The sequence below is a fragment of the Phascolarctos cinereus genome, unplaced genomic scaffold (genome assembly GCF_003287225.1).
Source record: "Phascolarctos cinereus isolate Bilbo 61053 unplaced genomic scaffold, phaCin_HiC Scaffold_3;HRSCAF=262, whole genome shotgun sequence".
Lineage (NCBI taxonomy): Eukaryota > Metazoa > Chordata > Mammalia > Diprotodontia > Phascolarctidae > Phascolarctos > Phascolarctos cinereus.
The window spans coordinates 3,828,157-3,836,221 of record NW_027555736.1 but is presented as its reverse complement, the minus strand read 5'-3'; the positions used below and the strand labels follow the sequence as shown (position 1 = coordinate 3,836,221).

The following is an 8,065-nucleotide window of genomic DNA, read 5'->3' as shown; positions in this document are numbered from 1 at the left end:
TTGTGGGTGATGAGCAGTCTGTATAAGACAAATGTTTTTGCACTGAGGTATCCTGATACACAGCTGGCTGTATGTACAGTGGGAAAAGAACTGATATGCTAATCAGTATTGCCCCATGAAAGAAAAGAGGCAAGATTCCAGCACCTCCACCCTACTGGGAAGGCAGCTTGAATCTGCTTCCAGAGTCAAGGCATTATGGGATGAGGAGTTTTTCTCTCCTGCTCCATTGTGTTGGAGGCATCATCACTCTGACATATTAGACTGGCTGTGGTGTCTGATAGACTTTGTACAGGTGGTCAGGGAGCTCCTTCTCATTGTCTGGAAGGAAGCTGGACTTGGCTGCACTGATATTCAGTCTTATAAATTCATCCTCAGTAAAGCCCATTTGTGTTTTTACCATGTCATAATCTGTGTCAATGGTAGACTTGAAGATGAGGGGATCATCTGTGTTGAATGAATAGCTAGCCTTATCATTCCTAAATCGTGTGACTGCATGCAGAATGTCCACTTTCCAGGCTCCTGTGAGGTAGCTTGACCAGTGGCCTACCTCAAAGTTCATGTTCTCCTTCAGCAACTTCTCATACAGGGTGCTCTCTTCTACAGTGTGGTAGCCATGCCGCATCCTCTCAATATGGAGAACATTCACCACCTGCTATGCAACCTCTGCAGACTCCACTTCTCTGTCATGAACTTTCCGATGAATGCCACTTCTCACAGCCCCCACATAGGCTTGTACGTGCCCAGGAAAGAGGCTACTGTCCTCAATGGTTTCATCTCCAGCCAGGTCGACAGCCACCACTGTCTATTGGTGAAACTTCTTACAGGGCTCCACCACCTCAGGGGACCATTTTGGCACGTGGCATATGCAGTATAAAACAGACTTGACTTTGATGTGAAGTCTCACTCACCCTCCTGTAGGCCTTGGTTGACCAGAAATGTGAGTTCATTGGGTTGAGGTCTCCTTCAGCCTGACTCCAAAGAATGGGCTCCACCTTGGAGCTGGCCAGCAGGTGGGGGCTATATCTCAGCTTCACATACACAACACCTTCTTTGGCTTTCATCTCCACAAGCTCATAGGCCACTCTGATGGCTTCTTGATCACCCACAATGGCTGACATGTAGAAGTCAAACTTGAACAAGAATCCAGGGAAACTTAGGGGCTTATCCATGCCAACGAGGTCCCAGAGTTCCTCCACTGCTGTGGGAGGAAGTGGAATTCCTCTTTTGTCTGCATAGCACAAGATGGTCTCAGTTGATGGCTCCCCAGATGGACAGGAAGTTCCACTTAAGGCTGTCAACACTGGTGGCTGGCTCATAGTGACTGTCAGTGTTTGGTCCATCCATCAGTTCAGCCAGCTCTCTCCTGGGGAGTTCCTGTGTCAGTTTACAATATTTATGATGAAAAATTTGGCTCGGTGGAACAATAACTGAGTTTGGAGTCAGAAAGGCCTAGGTTCAAATTCTGCTTCCTGCTCTTATTATTGCTTTGGGTAAGTGATTTCATCTCTCTGTTCCTCAGATGATGACCTAGGATTCCTTATGCAAGTTTAAGGAAGATTTAACCATTCTCAAGATAAGGTGTCCTCTGTTTGGCCACAGGATTTAGAACAAGGAACAAGAAAAGGCAAATTTAGGCCAAAACAAAACCCCAAGTTTCCCTGATCATCAGAGCCCTTCTCCAGTGCAATGTTTTGCTGGAGAGGTGACAGGTTCCCCTCTTGAAGGTCTTGTCTGTAAGCAAATTCTCCAGATGACCCCCTTTGAGCAAGGTGGTGGTGAGGATTCTTCTTGTGTCCGGGCTAGAGAATACCCAGCATTAAGGGTCTCTTCCAACTCTCTAGTTCTCATCCTGAAAAGTCATTCACCAATAACAAAGAGTTTTCACACTGAACAAATCCCCAATTCTTTATGAACTCACTGAATGTGAACTTCATTTCTGGGTCACAGGGCTTGTAAAATAATTGATTTTCACATGATACAGGAATGTCACTATCTGTGCTGATTCCACATTACCTTTCCACATGAATTATCAGAGGCATTATTGCAGGGGTGGTTGGGAGAGGCTGGCATGTACTGTCTACATGACACTATGATAGTCACCATGGTGTTCAACTGTTATACCATGTCCTTGCACTGGTGGCATTTCTCCTCTAGACAGGGAAGCGAGGCAGACACCCAATAAATAAAAGAAAAAGAAAATATCAGAATATAAGAGGCACTAAAAAGCAGTTTGAGCTCTCTGTTCAAATGGTGGGGTTTAAAAAAAGGAAGTGATCCCTAATGAGCCTATAGAGTCCAGGAAGCCAATCTGGAGGACCTTACCAGGGACTTGAAAGGATAGGTAGGACATGAATCAATGCAGACACCCTTCTAGGCAGGGAGAGGACCATAATCAGGAATTTTGAGGTGAGCATGAATGTTCCCTCACATTCAGGATAAAAAAAGTAATCTGTCTTCAGCAGAAAGTTCATGTAGCAGAGAAATGGAAGATAAAATTGGAAAAGAAAATCAAAATGGTAAACCAACTTTAAATGGGGAAGATTATAGAAAGTCTATGGTGCATTGTAATGGAAATATTTTTTTAGAAATTTCTAGATTTCCTGGAAGATAATAGAAGAAGTTCCAGTAGAGCATACCTTCTCAATATCACCAGGCACATTGAAAGAAATATCAAAAAGAAAATATAAATGACAGAAATTCTGAAAATAAATCATTAAAATAATAAAAAAAAATGAGCAAGTCAATTAGTTCATGTACAATGAGTAGTAATATAATTATAAAATATTATAATAATACAATATCATAGATTAAAAGAAGCAGAGGTAATGTAATGAGAAAGGAAACGTATGAATCAACCTCAATAGTAACATCAGAAATGAAACAAGTGATTTCTCCAGACATCATAAAGCAGCTCTTGGATGGACCAAAGAACTTACACGGATAAAGAGAATTGCTGAAAAATTTATAAGAAGAATAAGAAGTAGAATTTTGGGAATCTACATGGGAAACAGCAATGGAATTTAAAACAACAATGAAAAAAGAAAATAATTTTTCTACCTAAAAGAAAATGGTGCTACTTCTCAAAAATGCAAGCTGGAAATATAAGCCAAGAAGTAACCCAATATGAAAAAACAAAGATTTTGCAGCAAAGGAAATGAAAATTTTTGACCCAGAGAACACATCATGGAGGGAAAAAACTAACTTATCAAGCTTTCCAGTAAAGTATGAAGACGATAATAATCAGACCACTATTTCAGGAAAGCATACAGGAAATTTTTCTCAGAAGTATTGAAGAGAAAGGACAGATCACTCAAAGAATTAATAGGAAAAAAAAATGAAAGACCCTGAATGCAATCCATTCAGATGAATCATCAGTAACCTTCAAAACTACATTCATTCAGACCCACATCATATTCTCAGAAAATAAGATGGTTGCAAAATAAAACAAAAATGAAAACATCAATTTAAAATGCAAGAGCTTTGCTTTTTGATTGCAAAAGATTAACGTCCAAAATTATCTGAAGTATACAGAACACTCCTTTTGAATGTTTCTTTTGCATGTTAATATTTTCAGATCTCATAGGAAACAAACCCATACAATAAATACATCAAGTGATTATGAATATGGTCCAATTTTCTCTATACGGCATTAATTAAGGAGCCCAGACTTTGATAGCAAAATTAGCTCCCCAGCTAAGCTGGGAACTCTTTTAGAAGAATAAAATATGGACTTTGACCAATTCCTAAAGGTCCAACCTTAGAAGTTTTGTTGGGTTTTTTTTGTCTTTTTTTTTTTTTTTGTAGTTGTTGTTGGTGATGGTAGTAATGGTGGAGTAAGCAATGTATTCTTGAAAAACTTTCAGGCTGAAAATTCAGTTCAATTTGAGAAGTATTCTTTAAGCCTCATTCCATCTTCATTCATTCAATGAGAATTTAATAAATGGTTAGCATATTCCAGGCCTAGTGCTAGGCTCTGGATTCTAGATATAACTCCTCTGCAAAAAAAAAAAAGTTCTTATATTCAATTATAGAAAATAATATTCCCACATATCAATGCATCCAACATATATAAAAGTAAACACAAAGCATTGGGGTGGGAGAGAGGAGCCACCCTGGTGATGAGGCAAGTCCTCATGTAGGAGGGATGAGATGGCTTAAGCCCCAGCCTTTCCACATCACAAGCTAGACACTAGAGAAACAAGGAAAAATGGAAGCAGCCATTTCCATCAATTAGCTGGCATTCTACATTACAGAAAATAAAATTATTCTATGACAAATGCGGATGCCCAAGCCATTAATTGTTTTTACTATCAGAAAGTCAACATATGTACTTATCTAAAGGCCATTTCCAAACAGTCACAGCATCTATTTTTCAAATGGCATATTGTCTTCTCCATACGGAAATGGACTGAGACGTGTGGTCTTTAAGCATCTTCTTGACCTGTGTCATTCTTCTCCTTGCCAATTTTTATTTCCCCATTGAAGACCTATCTAAAACCAGAGATTTTCTTTTCCATTTTCTATTAAAATATCTTCCAGAAACCAGTGTAGTATAAGGAATGGCTGGCTATAATAACATAGTCTCATTCCATGTCCACACTCCTTCCTTTTCCAATCATACATTTCCTAATTGGAATCATTCATGACACACCTCCCTTATATATACCATGTGTAACATATATCACCCTACACTGTGGTTCTCTCTCTGTGGTCCACTGGATGACATTAAAATTTTATTCTTCAGATTATGTTTGTTCTATGATTCACAGTCATGAAACACCATAAGGAATATGTGTGCATGTATTCATGCGTGTATGTATACATACACTTAGAACATGTGTGTGTGTATATACACACACACACACACACACACACACACACACACACACACACACATATATACACAGATACATGCATATATACATATATTCTGTTTGGTCCTGAACACAGCTCACAGCCTGGTTCTGCTTCTGGGAGCTAAGATGGCAGAGTAAAAAAGTAGTTGCTCTCACTCTCCCCTATCAACCTCTGAAAACCCAGAAAATATCACCCCAGAAAAATACCCTGGAACAACTGAACTAGAAGAAAGATGGGAGCAGCAGCACAGCAACCCAGCAAATGGTTCTTCCAGTGCCTCTGCAAAAATAAAGGAAGCAGCTCTACAAAGGGGCCCATGTGGATAAGCACTCTGCAGCATTCATCTGAAAGGAGCTGAAGAAAGCAACCTAAAGTCTTTCTAAAGCCCTAGCTTTGCTGATTTCAACCCAACACCAGGTAAGCTATCAGAACCCCAGGAAGAGATCTTGAAGCCCAGGTGGTAGAGTAGGCAAACATCAGCACCTGGACCCCCAAGTGCCTCAGTGAGGGTGGGGGAACCGGTGAAAACCAGCTCAGAAAACCACCAGGTGCCTTGGCACTCTACCACAGAGGAAACTCCCAGTGCATTAGCAGAAATGAGGGAGGCAGCATTACAAGGGGCCCCAGGCAGATAAACACCCTTCAGCACCCATCTAAAAGGAGCTGAAGAAAGCTAAAGGAAAGGAAAAGCAGGCAACCTAGAATTGCCTGAAAGTTCCAGCCTTGCTGATTCCAGCCAAACATGAGGTAAGCTGCCAAAACCCTACAGCCTCCAATTGCCAACATAAGAGGCCCCAGCACAGAAAGCCAGTGACCAAGACCTAGGCTCCCAACACAAGAAGCTTGGGTCAGTGCCCTCTGTTCCCCAGCAGGAGAGCTCAATCTCTTTAAAGGCCAGGGAATAAAGAAACACCATGAGTAAAAAGAAACATGCCATAGATTCATATCATGAGAAGAGTGAAGATCAAGATAGAAATTCTGAAGAGGACAACATTGTCAACAAACCCACATCTGCAACATCAAAAGGGAATATGAACTGGTCTGAAGCCCAAAAAGCCTTCTTAGAAGAGCTCAAGAAGGATTTTAAAAGTCAAATGAGAGAGGTAGAAGAGTCCTTAAAAAATACAATTGGCCAATTGGAAAAAAAATACACTGAAGAAAACAAGTCCCTAAAAAACACAATTGGCCAATTGAAGAAGGAAGTACAAAAACTAACAGAAGAAAACAATCTGTTAAAAACTAGAATTGGACAAATGGAAACTAATGTCTATATGAGAGAGCAAGAATGAGTCAAACAGAAACAAAAAAATGAAAAAATAGATGAAAATGTAAAATACCTCATCAATAAAACAACCGACCTGGAAAATCGATTCAGGAGAGACAATTTAAAAATTATTGGACTACCTGAAAATCATGATGAAAAAAAGAGCCTGGACAGTATCTTTCAGGAAATCATAAAGGAAAACTGCCCTGAAGTCCTAGAACCAGAAAGTAAAATAACCATAGAAAGAATCCACCGCTCACCACCTGAAAGAGATCCAAAATTGACAATGCCAAGGAATGTAATAGCAAAATTCCAAAATTACCAGATGAAAGAGAAGGTGCTGCAAGCAGCCAGAAAGAAACAATTTAAATATCATGGAACCACAGTAAGGATTACAAAGGACCTTGCAGCTTCTACATTAAAAGACCACAGGGGGTGGAACATGATATTCCGTAAGACAAAGGAGCTTGGATTGCAGGATCAACTACCCTGAAAAAATGATCATGATTTTTCAAGGGAGGAGATGGATATTCAATGAAATAGGGGACTTCCAAACCTTCCTGATAAAAAACCCACAATTTGATCTTCAAGTACAAGACTCAAGAAAGACATAAAATGGTAAATGGGACAGAAAGATACAATATGTTGTTAATAAGGGTGGACTGTTTACATCCCTACAAGGGAAGATGACACTTGGAACTCTTGAGGACTGTATTGTTATTACACCATGTTAAAAGAGTATGCATAAAGAGGGTGGATATCAGTTGACTTTGATGTAAAGATAGAAAACAAAATCTAATCAAGTGGGTTAAATGGATCCAAATAAATGGATTAATCTTATCTTAGGAAATGTACTGAGAAAGAAGGAGGCAGTCAAGGGTAAATTATATTACAGGAAAAGACAGAAAATACTATTACAACAGAGGGAAAGAAGGGAGGGGGGTGAGCATTGTTTGAACCTTACTCTAATCATATTTGGCTGAAGAAGGCAATAACATAATCAGTTAGGTATACAAATCTAACTTGCTCTATAGGCAGTAGAAAGGAAAAGGGGAAAGAAAGGGGAGGAGGGATAGAAGGGAAGGAAGAAAAGGGAAAGGGATAATAGAAAGAAAGGAAGGGCTGAAAGAGGCAGTGGTCCAAAGCAAAACACTAGTGAGGTGGGGGGAAGGAGAAAGGAGAAAGAAAAGCACAAACGGGGGGGAAAGGATGGAGTAAAAGACACAGATAGTAATCATAACTGTAAATGTGAATGGGATGAACTCTCCCATAAAACGGAAATGGATAGCAGAATGGATTAGAAACCATAATCCTACAATATGTTGTTTACAGGAAACATATTTGAAAAAGAGTGACACATACAGGGTAAAGGTAAAAGGCTGGAGAAGAATAAAAAAAAAAAGAAAGAAAAACACACCTCACAGACCATCCTATGTCAGTCCAAAATGTGTGTTCTGATAGTCTAACTCAATGGTATGTCCATGCATCTGCCCATCATAAGCCATTCTCTATTCTGGGCAGATTTCTGGGTTAATATCCTTTGACTATTCTTCATTAGAGCTTCATTAAATGGTCCCCATAGCATTCCAGGACCCAATTCAAAGAAGAAAAGTCCCCTCAAAATAAAGATTCCCCAAACCTTCAGACTGTACTGTGCAAGACATCCAACCTGGCATCACAAAGCTCTTTTCATGAGTGAACATCTCCCTCTTTTCGAGGTCAATGAATATGGATGATCAAACAATACTTGGACAAAGTTATCTGTGGTATTTCATTTGGCAAGAAGTGATTTATTGGGCATTGTTTAAATGTGAGATCTTTGTCGATTGGCCATTGAGTTACTATGTTACTGAAGGAATAGAATAACATCAACAATGACATTCTGACTATAAGCAATACTAGAAAACATGAGGAAGTTGAGATCCAAAGAAAGTATTGCTGAAA

At 39.6% G+C, this 8,065-nt stretch overlaps 1 pseudogene; it reads right to left on the bottom strand.

Annotated features, from left to right (window-relative positions):
- Positions 1 to 256: 256 nt before the first annotated feature.
- On the bottom strand, positions 257 to 1,244 carry LOC110198693 (adenosine deaminase pseudogene; annotated as a pseudogene).
- Between the last annotated feature and the right edge of the window lie 6,821 nt (positions 1,245 to 8,065).